Raw genomic sequence first — 14,643 nt, forward strand, 5'->3', positions numbered from 1 at the left:
AGATTAACAGGAAAAAAAGCATTTGTTTCTTTTGTGATATTAATATTTTTTTATGAATAGAGATTTCACAGTAAAGAAGTGAAAACCCAAAGAGACAACTGGACCTGGAGACTTATATACCATTTTAACAAAGGGTGACAAATTGTGGAGCAGTGATTAGACATAGGGAAAGGGGGTTTGGGCTTCAAGGGGGGCAACTTGTGAGAAGGTAACTAGGAAATGTAGGAGGGAAACTATTGCCAGATAGGGGTTGTGGAGGGGGCACCTTTACAAATGGAAATTTCCTTTACAAAAGGAAAATTTATACTCTGCTTTTAGGCAATTAGGGGCAGAGAGTTCCTCTTGTGTCTGCTGTTTCTCAATTGCCTTCAGCTCAAAATAATCCTTATGCATATTTTGTGGGATATTTTGGGGTGGCATATTCCGGTCCCCTTTAGAAACATAAGAATCTGAGAACATTTTAGAACCCTCCTATGTCTGAAATTTTTTTTTAATTTTTTTTTTAACGTTTATTTATTTTTGAGACAGAGAGAGACAGAGCATGAACGGGGGAGGGTCAGAGAGAGAGGGAGACACAGAATCTGAAACAGGCTCCAGGCTCTGAGCGGTCAGCACAGAGCCCAACGCGGGGCTTGAACTCATGGACCGCGAGATCATGACCTGAGCCCAAGTCGGCCACTTAACCAACCGAGCCACCCAGGCGCCCCCTATGTCTGAAATTTATGGATACTACTTTATAAAGCTGATTGATGAAGTTGAATAATATATATTTAAAACATATAAGTAATACTGATATATTAAACAATACCTATAACAATGAGACACCACAAGTAATTTGTCATTAACTGTGACTTTTCCAATTTTAAGAATATTTTATATCAAAACATCAAGTTGTCTACCTTAAAATACATTACAATTTCTTTTCAATTATACTTCAATACAAAAAAAATATTTAAATGTTCTGGTTTTCTGGTTGTAATTCATGAGGCAAAAACCTCACAGAGCCCAAGTGAAAGAAAGTTCACAGATATTAATGAATGACTCATTTATTGATAATTTTCAGTAGGGTTTGAGACAGTATCAGTAGGGACTGAAATTACAGAACTTATTTTAAAAAGTCTAATGGTTGGAGGTCAATTTGGGATTTAAAAATAACCCCTTTCCATAATTTTAATTTAGAAAGAGAGAAATGGTCAGGATTCTCAATGCAGAATAGTTTTCTCCCACAGGGAACATTTATTTGGCAAGGTCTAGAAAATTGGGGTTGTCACAACCTTGGGGGGATGGGTACTACTAGTATCTAGTGTATAGAGGCCAGTGATGGTGCAAAACATCTTAAAATTCACAGGACAACTTTTCACAAGAAAAAAATTTTTCGTGCCCAAATGTTAACAGTGGCAAGTTTGAGAAATTTTTCTATGTGTGACTCAATAGAGAGTTCTACAGTTTGGAGTGCCTGCTCATGTTTAATTCTGGTAGGTGTTGAAACAAAACAGAGATCATTAAAACTCACGTCTTAGCCATGCATATCGTTAAACTGCTTGCTGACTCTTGGCATTTTTCTTGGCTTTTTACTCTTATCTGGACAATTAGATTTTCACAGAAGATTCTTGAGTTTGGTCTGAGGCAAACTACACAGAAACAAAAAGAGAAAGCACTCAAAAGATCCTACTAACTGGTATTAAGTGTCCCATCTGGGCAAGTTTAAAGATCAACCGAGTAATTCTTTAATAGGTTATAATTCTTACATTATATTATGTTTCAGGGTGGAGTCATGGACATTACAGTAGCCTCTACCAAACATTTAGTCCAATGCCGTTCTTTTAAAGTCAAGTAAGAAGCTGCCTTTCAAAGCTCACAAGGTATTTGGTTGTAGAACCAATACAAGGCAATGATTACAACCCAAACACAAGGCACATCCCTCTCCATCACATTTGTAAATTCTTTTATTAGTTCATTTATTAAAGCGGGCCCTCACTAGCCTCTGCATCGAGCTTTGCTCAATGTAGACTAAGAAAATTCAGGGAGGAACTGATTTTGTGAACAAGGGGATTGGCAGTCACAATCCTACACCATTTATACAACTTGCAACGTAATATTAAAAACGAGGAAGGGGAAAAGTGCAGGAGCAGGGAGAGAAATTTTCCCCTGAATCCACAGAATGGTAGAGCTGCGTTCCATTTCCTATCTTTTCTTTCCCCCACAACAGTTGACATCCTACAGTAATTTTCCGTTCAGTTATTTGCCCTTATCTTTTTTAAAAAAGTTTCCGTTATTATACCCAGTGGATTAAAGGGCATTCCTCTTTACTCACTGAGCTGATACAGTAGCATCTGTAAAAAGAGTTATTCTAAAATGTGCACCTTAAAGAACAAAATTTTCAGGGATTTAGTAGCTTAAGCAGTATCATGAAGCTGTATGTGTAGCTTTACTAATTTCATGTCACTGTAAGATAAAATTAAAAAAAAAATTACAAACAGGGCTATGACTACCCTGAAACTGGGGATTTGAGGAAAATATTGGTAGAGAAAGAGATCTATAGAGATCACTGTTAGTAGTGGTAATCAGAGCTTACTGATCTGATTTATTTTGAGATATTCAAAACAACTAGGCTGTTGAGTGTAGGGGTAAGTAGGATGATCACCATTTAAATAAAATTAAAATGTTAATATACTAAAGTAACATCCCACTTGGTGCCAGTGGAAAACAAAAGGTTTAATCACTATTGCAAAGATCACTAACCCTCTGTTATAACCTGAATAGCAAGTTAATGCTTTTTCCTTTTTGCTTTTCTTTTTTTAATGTTTATTTATTTTTGAGAGAGAGAGAGAGAGAGCCTGCGAGAGCGGGGGAGACACAAGAATCCAAAGCAGGCTCCAGGCTCTGAGCTGTCAGCACAGAGCCCAACATGGGGCACGAACCCAGGAGCCAACCCAAGAACTGAGAGAACATGACCCAAGCCCAACTCAGACGCTTACCCAACTGAGCCACCCAGACGCCCCAAATTTCCTTTTTGCTTTTCAAATACTATCCCTTAATTTTGCATTTATCTTTTTCCAAAAACTTGTTAATTGCATATACTTTAGCCCTACAGAAGCAAATGTTGCTTAGCAACCACCAAAATAACTAATAAGCCTGTATCTAGTAAGGGCTTAAAGGACTTTTTTATTTTAAATTTATATACAGTATTTCTTTATTGACCATTGAAACCAAGAAGATTTTTTTTTTTTTTTTTTTTTTTTTTTTTTTTTAAATTTTTTTTTCAACGTTTATTTATTTTTGGGACAGAGAGAGACAGAGCATGAACGGGGGAGGGGCAGAGAGAGAGGGAGACACAGAATCGGAAACAGGCTCCAGGCTCTGAGCCATCAGCCCAGAGCCTGACACGGGGCTCGAACTCACGGACCGCGAGATCGTGACCTGGCTGAAGTCGGACGCTTAACCGACTGCGCTACCCAGGCGCCCCAAGAAGATGTTGTTTCACTTTGAGTTTCTTCTGATTTCTGCGTCTATTTTGTTAATTTACATATGGGCTTTTTATAGCAAAAGCAAAACAAAAAACAATATATTTAGTATAAATGTCTTTTTTCTCCCTTCAGCCTCTTAGTAATGTTTTATGTTCGTCATTTGCTTTCCAACATAATACCTTTATCAATGATATATGCTGGGTAAAGAAATGGTTTCTAATCATTGGATACAGAATTCTACAATATTCCTTTTCAATGCTAAGAAGCTATTTTCTTTTTAGAGGAAATACATTAAGGTTTTAGGAGAGGGAAATACTTGGAGATAAAATTGAAATGGTTGCTATTACCTATAATGGTTTTATTTTTTGGTTATTTGACTCAGAAGTATCTCAGAAGAGTCATGTGAGCCAAGGGCTTTGGGGTGGGAAGTGTTGCTGTCACATTGCAAGCTCCTATTGGACTCCTATCACGTAGCTTTGTTGTATTAACCTGCCAGAGGTTTGAGTCTGCCCACTATGACATGCAGAGATTTATTATTATCTAAATCTCAGACCTGTTTTCTTCCCTTTGCTTCTGTTCGAACTGCCCCAGGGTAAAGACAAAATACCAATAAATTTGTTTACTGCTTCCTTTATATTTTGTGGTGTTGTAAAGTTAAGAACCACTTTTTACAAACATATTAATAATGAAAAGAACACAGGCAATTTATATTAATGGTGCTAAGGCACTCTGCATTAAAGAGAAACAGTGCATGATTTCAAAGAGAACTTTTGTCTTGGAATGAAGCTCCTTTTACAAAATGGCTGCTTTACAGTTTTTTCTCATGGAGGCTTTGAACAAATTTATAGCCATTTCCTTTCACAGGAAAGAACTTCTGGGATATCATCTTGCACAATGGTTAATTACCCCATATGTATATACCATATATATATATGATAGATATCTATCTATCTATCTATATATCTATATATACATCTATCTATATATATATCTATAGGATTTTTTAATGGAATGCCTTCATTAAGATATTACCTTAACATAAAATAAAGTGGTTTTTTAAAAGCAATATTTAATCACTGATAGGTGAAGTAACCATAGTAGAACAATTACCTACAATTGGCTAATAGAGCACTCTGTAAGACCACATATACCATGTTCATATCTCATTTATATTGTCAACCCTTGTATAGAGAGAACGGTGTGGCATAACTGGAGTTAGGTTTAAAAATGTTTGTAAAGGTGTATACTTAGTAAGTTATCTGGTAAAAATACATGAATGCTAAATAACCCAGTAGTTTAGGACAAAAATAATCTTAGAAAAGAGATGCATATGGGTGAGAGAAAGTCAGATAATGGGAGAAAGAATGGAGAGAAGGGAAAGAAGAAATGTTACTGTTGAAATTTAAAGACTGGCTTAAAAGGAAAAAGAAATTCACAAGTTTTGTTGATAGTGAATAAAATAGTTAATGAAAACAGCCACTTACTAATGCTTCAATTCTGTGTTCCAAGTGCAGGTAATGGAAAAACTCATTTTATTCTTTATGAAGTTTAATACCAGAACTTCTTGCTTAACGTTAATTTTTTATTTAGTCACCTTCATGGGGCAGTTTTCCTATAATATTCCTTTAGACAGCTCTCCCCTATTCGTTCGAAAAGAAAATAGAAAGTATGTATAAAACATTTAATTGTCAAATATAGAACTTTTCAAACACTGAAATTTTATTTTAGCTCTTAATTTTAACTTGTTCTACCCTAGTCATTTGACAGAGATTATCAGAAATAACATTTACCAGTTATTCACTAATGAGAATTTTTCCTTTGTTCCCTGTTTTTGTACTCTTTGGAGTATAGCTACTAGTAAGTAGTGAAATGCCAAAGAACTAGGTGGCTGTTAGGAGAAGCAAAAGGCATTATTATTTACATAAATTGAAATTCCCCACAAATCAGTATTTAATACAGATTTGTATTCAGTTTTACAACCCGATCATTTATGCAGATTTGCTAATAGATATACATCCCCCAAGTCTCAGCTTGTTACAGTGATTGTTGATTCACCATCATTTTAGTAATGATTAAGTGCTGGACATTTAGAATTACAAATCATAATTTCCTATTACATTGCATACTTAAAATTCTCCACAAATAAGTTGTCTCAAACAGACATTTTAATTTTTAATTTTTTTTATTTTTAAAGATTTTATTTTCATGTAATCTCTATACCCAACGTGGGGCTTGAACTCACAATCCTGAGATCAAGAGTCACATGATCCACCAACTGAGCCTGCCAGGCTCCCCTCAGTCATTTTTATTTTATTTTATTTTTTTTTTTTAATTTTTTTTTTTTTTCAACGTTTATTTATTTTTGGGACAGAGAGAGACAGAGCATGAACGGGGGAGGGGCAGGGAGAGAGGGAGACACAGAATCGGAAACAGGCTCCAGGCTCCGAGCCATCAGCCCAGAGCCCGACGCGGGGCTCGAACTCACGGACCGCGAGATCGTTACCTGGCTGAAGTGGACGCTTAACCGACTGCGCCACCCAGGCGCCCCCCCTCAGTCATTTTTAAATAAGGATGCGAGGTAGACGATATGTGTCCTTAGGCCTAAAGGTTGTCCTTAGAATTTGTAACTGAAAGTAAACTATTGGGCCCTGTGGGCACTGACATTCTCTCTTCTCGTTGTCTTTGAAGAGTAACGCATGAGTATGTTAGCTATTTTTAGTTAAAAAATAAAAATCATGATATTGGAGAGGTATTCTTTATGATGAGACTTTATGACAGTTCTTAAACCTGAAATGATGACTTTTTGGGAAAATGCTTTAGATTGAACATAAAAAATACATTCTTGGGGCTCCTGGCTGGCTCAGTCAGTAGAGCATGTGACTCTTGATCTCGGGGTTGTAAGTTCAAGCCCCACTTTGGGTACAGAGATTACTTAAAAGTAAAATCTTTAAGAAAAAATAAATAAAAATAAAATTCTTGTTGAAATGAATGAAATTGCTACCACTGCTACTAAGACCACTGTTAAAAAAGTATTAAGACCTTTTTATTACTTTTTTATTGGCCGATTAAGCAATTCACTGTTGCTCTCAAAGCAAACAAAATGCCAATTTTTAACAACATGGAAGCTGCTGTTGACAGATCATTCAATCAAAGGGCTATTTTCTATTGTAGAAGATTGCTAATACATACATAACCCTTATCAGTAGTTGCCGTTCAGTTTTCTTTTTCTTTACATTTGTAAATGCTTTATAAATGATACCGTTAGATGCAAAATGAACTTTTAGTTCCTATTTTCAATATACAATGATATAATATTAAAAGCAAAATACTAAGAGGGGTGCCTGGCTGGGTCAGTCAGTGGAACATGTGACTCTTGATCTCGAGGTCCTGAGTTCAAGCCCCACGTGGGGTGTAGATCTTGCTTAAAAATATATAAAAGCAAAATACTAAGAGAAGAGAGATACAAAGTCCAGCTTTGGAAATTTTAAAGCTTCTATTTCAGGATCTCCACGTTGAGTTTATTTTCTTCTTTCTTGAATTCATCTTATAATGAACCTGTTGGGGGCTTGGAGGGGGATACACAGATCCTTTATAATCACATATTTCAGTCTTAATAATAGGTCTGATTTGCTAGTGACCTTAAATTGTTTAAACCCAGAGGACAATGGTTTACTCTTCTATAAAATGGGGATAATAAAACCAGCTTCATAGTATTGTTGTAAAAAACTACAAGAGAGTATATAGTTAAAGGCCCATTCAAGCATAGTAGATATTAAATATGCGTTACTTCCCCTTCTCCTCCTTCCCCTTTTACCCCTACCCATACTCAGTTGATATCGTTGAGATGAAATGGATTAACAGTTTTTTTGGTCAAGTCTAAGCTTCCAGATAAGCTGTTACTCTAAACAATTATATAGGATATTTCTTTTGACTCTAAGATACCGACGAACCATGGAGAATCTTGTTGTAATACAATTATAAAGAAGGATTGTGTATTTCTACGCTAGCCCCTAGTAACAGTGTTTTGTTGATCAGGTTACAACAGATGAATATCAGTAGACAACAAATGCTCTCTTTGTTCCCTGTTCTTGTCACAATTGCTTAATTTAATAAGAAGTAATTGATTAAACTCTGTCTGCATTGTCGTCAGGAAACTGGAGAGGCAGCTAAACTGCAGGAGACTCCACACACACACATTATCAACCTTTTGTGTCCTCTAACCTGTCTCAATTATTTCTGACAGAAGGACACATGTAAATTACCAAATTGCTCCCATATAAAGCAACACGTAGAAAGATTTAATTGCTTAGGGAAAACTGGTAGAGGATTGGAGTTGTGTGACAGCGTCTCTTTCTTTCTCTTGGATTTTAATTAATTGGATAAGGAAATAGGAAATGGAGACATTTGTGTTCTTGGATACTGAGGATACCCTCCCCCCCCCCCCCCCAATTCTAAGAGTTACAATTCCATCTTCTCTTTGGTGTTTAGCAAATAATCTTGCCCCTCCAGACATCATTTTTAATATTGATAATAACAGCAATGAACATTAATCAAACGCTTTCTAGAGCCAGGCAGCTTACTAAGGGCTTTTACATGCATTATCTTATTATTCCTCATAATTATAGCACTATTATTATTTTCTCATTTTGTGGATGAGAAAACCAGGGGTGAGACAGCTTATGGAATTTGCTTATGGCCACAGAGCTAGTGTGTGGCAGAGTCCTATATTAATTACCCCAGGTGATTCTGAACTCTGAAGTCCTCGTGTTAACCATTATAGGTCCTTCCTCTAATGACAAAAATGGAGGCTAGAAAGGCAGAAACTTTGTAGTCTTCAGTGACCGCCCTTGGCCTACACACCGTATTTTCCAAATTTGTTGACCCGATATTTGAAACCCGCTGCAGGCCAATTCAAATCTGCCTTTGAAGCCTTATCTCCTACCATACCCAACCGATGTCTTCAGTTCACCAGTGTGGCCAAGTTTATTTTATTTTCCCTGTAAAAAATGATTTCACTTCGCCTATCCAGATTCAATCCATGTCTTCCATGCAGGCTTTCCTGAATGCACAGAGACTTTATACTATTCCAATCCTAAAGTCACTTACAATTGCATCACTTGACAAACGGCGCATTGTCTTCTCCGGTGGGGGAGGAGGACATGTGAGTGTCTGAAAAGCACTAGTGTCTGGCACATGGCTGATACTCCGTTTATGTTTGCTCCTTCCCTTATTGTCCTTTAGTGATGAAGGGCCTGCACTTTGGAGCCAGGCACACTTGTTGTTGAATCTTATCAGCTCCATTTCTGATTGTGAGAATTGAGTCAAATCACTAAGCTTCTTCACACTTTAGTGGAGAAGCAGAGATAATTACAGTGCCTAGCTCATCGACTTGCTGTGAAGATTGAATGAGATTCTCTGTCTAGGACATGGTGAATGCTTACCAAATATGAGTTGCTATTATTATCATTAAAAGTTTTTAGGGTATTAGTCATTATTTATAACTAGATTATATGATACTATATGAAAAGTTTAGTAAGTCCCCCCATGAACATTACAGGCATTTAGTAAATGCTCTTGGATTTTTTTGTTTATTTGTTTTAGAGAATGCATGCACGTGCTTGCACTCACGTACACACACGAGTGGGGGAGGTGTGTGCAGATGGAGCAGGTGGAGCAGAGAGTGAGGGAGAGAGGATCTTAAGCAGGCTGCACACTCAGTGCGGAGCCTGACGTGGGGCTCGATCTCACGACCACGAGATCATGACCTGAGCTTTAATCAAGAGTCGGACACTCAGCTGACTGAGCTACTCAACGCCCCCACTTTTTTTTCTGTTGGTTTTTGAAAAAAAAATTGTGATATAATTCATGTAGCATCAAATTCGTCAAGGTTGTTTTGTTTTAGTTTTTAAATTCCATTTAACATACAGTGTAATATTAGTTTCTGGTGTACAACATGATGATTCAACCCTCCCATACGTCACCTGATGCTCATCACAACAAGTGCGCTCCTTGATCCCCATCACGTATTTCACCCATCCCCCACCCACCTCCCCCCTGGGAGCCATCCGTTTGTTCTCTATAGTTCAGAGTCTTTTTCTTGGTTTGCCTCTCTCTCTCCTCCTCCCTCCCCCACCCCCCTTTGCTTCATTGCAGATTAATCAAGTTTTAATTGTAGGATTTAAGCCAAGTCCACCACTGCAAGCTGTGTATATGATCTACTGCAGGGACCCGAGGGCCCCTTGGAAAGGGACTTATCCAGGCTGAATTCAACCACCCTGCAGGAAGAACCTGAGACAAATAAACATCTGAATGAAAACTAGTTCACATTTTATTGCTGTTCCCTAAAACTACACTCTGGTCTTCATTAAAAAAAAAAAAAAAAAAAAAGAGAATCGAAAACATTAGCCTTGTGGAATGATTTGATTTGGTTGTTAGTAAAACTTTTTAAAAATTTATGACTTTTTTTAATTTTAAAAGTTATTTGCTTTAAAAATAAGGTAAAATTTCTGTAGTTACAATTGAGTTGTGTATTCTCAAAATGAGGCAAGATGAAGCATTCCTCAAATTTTTAGATGTGTCTGTAACCATCCTCAACACTGGAAGCCCTTATTTTTGGTTAGGTAAGGCTTAAGTGAATGTGTCGTGTTAAAAAACAGAATTCAACTGAGTAAATGTTAAAGATCTTACTGGCTTTTTCCGGTGATTTATGATCCAAACAGCATCCAATCTAGCAGATAGAAAGGAGCTCTGAGGGGCGCCTGGGTGGCGCAGTCGGTTAAGCGTCCGACTTCAGCCAGGTCACGATCTCGCGGTCCGTGAGTTCGAGCCCCGCGTCAGGATCTGGGCTGATGGCTCGGAGCCTGGAGCCTGTTTCCGATTCTGTGTCTCCCTCTCTCTCTGCCCCTCCCCCGTTCATGCTCTGTCTCTCTCTGTCCCAAAAATAAATAAACGTTGAAAAAAAAAATTAAAAAAAAAAAAAAAAAAAAAAAAAAAAAAAGAAAGGAGCTCTGAGGAGTTTGTACCAAAGAAAAGACTTTCATAGGCAGAAGGGAGCAGGAACAAAGAAGTTCCACTAGGCAAAAAAGCAGATTGATTATTTCAAAGGGGTCTATCAGGCGGATTACCCAACTAGTGCTGATCTGGTGATTTCTGAGTGACTAGAGATTCCATTTCTGAGAGAGCCAAAACGGTAATGAAGTCTCTGTTGGGTGACGTGAGGCTTCGCATAAGTGGCTCCATTTGGGGCCTGTTGTCTTGTTTTTAACAGTTGGCTGTGGATTTTAGAGTTACAAGTGAGGTAAAAAGCTGATTGTTGTGAACTCTACCTCACCCCCATATTCTTTGTAGTGAGATCTGAATGAGGAAGTAAGATACCCAGGATAGCCATTAGGCAAGTATTTATGCCCCACTGTTGTTGTTTTTTTGTTTCTTTCTTTAACTCTGGGGATTTTCTCTTTCTTAAGAATCTGTGTTTTCTGGGGTTTTGAATTTGCCTAGCAATTGCTATGAAAGATAGAAAAGATAATGAGCTGAACGGCTGGAATTTGACACAAGAATAATGGTTTTCTTTGTTTACCTTTGCATGATTTGTAAAGAGTGCTAAGCTTTTGCTTTTTTAATCTTTTACGTTTTGTTCTTTTTCCCTTTGTAAAAACTCCATATGTGTTACTGAACTCCTCTGAAATACAAAATATTCTGGAAAGCTTTCTACTACTCACACTCCTATGGCTTCTCATTCTCATTTTATCTCTTGTTCCCCCACTTAGAGGACTTGGGTTTTGTAATGTGCACTCTGAAGTATGAAACCTACTTGGAAACTTGGTTTTCCGTGATTAAGAAGGTGCTTGTAGAGTTTTGTCTTTCTTATAGTTGTTTGTGTCAATGGCATGAACATTTTGTGAAGATCTCTTAAAATGGAGTCCTGCACACTTCAGGAATGGTTATGTCAAGATTCAGGAACATCTGTGAAGATGTTCAGGAGTGATTACACAGGCACCACTGGGGAGGGAAGAGACTCTCTAGAGAGCTCCACCTGTGCACGTGGGAGGCACAGAAGACCCTTCTGCCCTCTAGACCATATTTCTGCTATGGGCTTTTCTCCTCCTCTCCATCCTACCCTGATTTTAGGGCCGTTGTGATGAGAATGTTCTACAAGTAGAACCCGACTCATGGGAAAAGGGTCTTTATAGCCACTCTTGTGAGATGAGATAATTTTTTAATGATGTGCTATCGGTTCTTAGTGTATTTGCCTTGCGCTTGAACATGACTGCCATTGTAAAGATACTTTGCCGCATTGGGGGAGAACACAGAAATTTAAAAAAAAAAAGTTCGCATCTTATTCAGGCTTTACTTGATTTTTGTTTTGGCTGTACCTAAATTTGACACGTGAGAACAGATGTTCTCTGAAGGCCAGGAGTGGTTTATCAAACTCCTAGTCATTCAGTGTGACCCAGGTATGTGTTTGCTGAAAAGTAATAATCCTAGAAGAATGGCTGTAGAACAAAATCAGCTACCAGAGTAAAATCTTTCTATCTAAAATCTAAAATGGCACTTAAAAATCACTAAAGATATTTTATTCGTTAACATTTTCTTATTTTAATGAGATCTGGAGAGGCTTTTGAAAATTACTTTGTAGCCAGTTTGGTCTGTAAACTGAAAGACTGTAATGAATAACTAATGAAAAGTAAAACAGCTGTCATCGAATACTCTTCATAGGCAAAAGGCTTGATGTAGAAAATCCAAAGTAGGGTACAAAGTAGACTGCATTTGTTGGGACATATAATAGCAACCCCAGGGGGACTTCCTTAACATCTGGGCTTAATGTTACCTTTTGTTTTCTATTCTGATAGAGATGAAAAAGGTATTTCCACCTTCAAATCCCCGAATAGGCCTGTTTAGTGGAGGGAAATTGGATACTTAGCTTTGGAGTGTTTCTGAGCGCACAAACCTCTGATCTAGTCCATCCCTCTCAATTTACATGACCATGAGGAAATGGAAACCTAGGGAGGTTGAAGGACTTACCCTGGGACAGGCAGCTAGCTAGTTCCTGCTTGAACTGGCGACTAGCTATTGGTTACCGCTAACGCCGCGTTTTCTGCCGCCGGCAGGGTATGCAACCCCGTCCTGGTAAATTGTAGCAGCGAATGGTGCTACACCCCTTGATCTCAGGTAACCCCCCCCCCCCCCGCCCCACGCCTTTTCTCAGGGGAGCTGCGCGGTGCGAAGTAGAGGATTGCAGGAGCTCACGCGCAGACTACCCTGGGAGATCCGTGGGATCAATTCACGGGGTTGCCCTGGGGGGGATACGGGGCGGGGGTGGGGGGCAAGAGAGTACGAAAGACGTCTTGCAAGGGAGTAAAGTACTGTAAACATGACTGTAACATGGCCCCTGAAATTTTGAGGCTGGGGTATCCCAAGAGAAAATGTCTTAGGAAGAGAAGCCAGTTCTAAGACAGGTTTTTAAATCATCAGTTTTCAAAAAGTATGCTTTGTGTTGGGACCACACATACACATTCAATTGTGAAAGGAAAGAAACGTTGGTATTTTCCCTGCCTGGATTCCAAAAGTCAGGTATGGAGGACAGTTTTAAGGGTGAAAAAAAATGAAGGGTGCTAATCTAACCTAGGGAACCCTTGCTCTAGAAAATGCATGCATTGTGGCTTTGATAGAGGACCTTTTAGATTTGGAAATGAAATGTTAATAATTCTAGTGACTGTGGCTAATTAGAACAGTCTTTTGAAGGTAATAAATTAGAAGCTTTAAAAAATACCTCTTTACCTGAGAATCTGTGTGGAATTCTAAAATGACTGAATTATTTAAAGTCGTTAGCTTCTGTTTATGTAGTTTTAAAACTATGTTTACAGCCTTTGATTATGTTTCTGAAATTGTTTTTGTACTTTTACAACCCTGATCCCTTAAATGTTTTATGAGTTTAATATACAGCACCTATGTGGTATTGTTTTTCTGGTCCTTTTTTTTTTTTTTTCCTCCAGTTAGGAGTGTTCTTAACCTAGAAGATTACCTATTGTTACACTGAATTGCTCTCTCGGGGTGCATAGGCACTGCTCGAAAGCGGTTATAATGCTCGTTTGGCCCTGGGCGGTTGCCAGCAGGGAGTAAGGCATGATGGGAAGTAGTTTCTTTACCTTCCACAACAGGTGTCTTTGTCAGTGCACCTTATCCAGGTATCAGTGTGGAAGCACTGAGTCACTGTAGCACAGAAAAATAGAAAAGCAAGAGGAATTCCTTTCACATCTAGAAAACGGTGCTGCAAGATAAATCTGAAACCTTCTGGTGCTAGTGAATGCACGAAGAGGTTCACAGTGACTTTTACAGCACTTCTGAAAAGATAAAAAGGAATTTAAAAGGTATGAACTGCCCGGATGCCTTATAAAACCTTGTCTCTTGATTATCATTTAATTTTTACCTGGTTAGTCAGCGTTAAGGTAAATGTGCCGGGAAACTTTTTAACATAAACAGAGCTTGAAAGAGAAAGCTGCATTGGAGGAAAAAAATGAAGTAAAAATGCTTTACCGGCTCCAACAAGGGTCAAGCACAGTTTGAAGCTGTTTTAATCTTGGAGATTTATTGAAAGTCTTGTGTTTTCTATTAAAATAAGCTTCTTAGACTTCTGTTTCCTAGCAATAAGGTGTTTTCCCCTTCTGCGTGTGTGTGTGTGTGTGTGTGTGTGTGCGCGCGCGCACATGCGAGTGTGAGTGTATTTAATCTAGAATGCTATAGCAATTGCAAAAGTCTCCTAATCATATTTAAATGGAACAAGGTGCTATTTAAGTAATCATGTTAATCTAGGTGAAGATACTTCAGGAAAATAAGGGAAAATAGACACCATGAATCTCATCCCACGTTTTGTGTGTCTTCTGAAAAGCAAACAATTCAACAACATAACAATGCTAAATTAGGACTAAAAATTCCAACCAGTAGCTCTGTTTGATTAGAGACAAACATTGCCAAATTGATTTTTAGCAAATAATATTTTTCCTGGTATTGCAATGTCATCATCTATAAATAGAGTAGATAATAGCTTAATTAGACATTTTGGCAAAACAACTTTTGGAGGAGCTTTATTCTCCCCCCCCCCCGCCTTTTTATTTGCTTACTACTTTTTCCTTGGAATCAGCCTACGCTGTACTTCCTGGTAATGTAGGGAACCTTGTAA

At 38.1% G+C, this 14,643-nt stretch overlaps 1 protein-coding gene across 10 annotated transcripts in view; it reads left to right on the forward strand.

The window, feature by feature from the left end:
- The window catches only part of RABGAP1L (RAB GTPase activating protein 1 like), a 774,838-nt gene that overhangs the window by 658,613 nt on the left and 101,582 nt on the right, over positions 1-14,643 (forward strand). The window contains exon 1 of one of the 10 annotated variants that reach the window (XM_030303103.1): positions 12,477-12,635. The exons of 8 other annotated variants lie outside the window; for them this stretch is intronic. The gene's annotated coding sequence lies outside the window, so the exon portion shown is untranslated. Of the gene's footprint in view, positions 1-12,476; positions 12,636-13,578; positions 13,835-14,643 lie in introns of those variants that run through there. One more of the 10 variants, XM_030303102.1, reaches the window with a different exon arrangement.

The sequence above is a fragment of the Lynx canadensis genome, chromosome F1, assembly GCF_007474595.2.
Source record: "Lynx canadensis isolate LIC74 chromosome F1, mLynCan4.pri.v2, whole genome shotgun sequence".
Lineage (NCBI taxonomy): Eukaryota > Metazoa > Chordata > Mammalia > Carnivora > Felidae > Lynx > Lynx canadensis.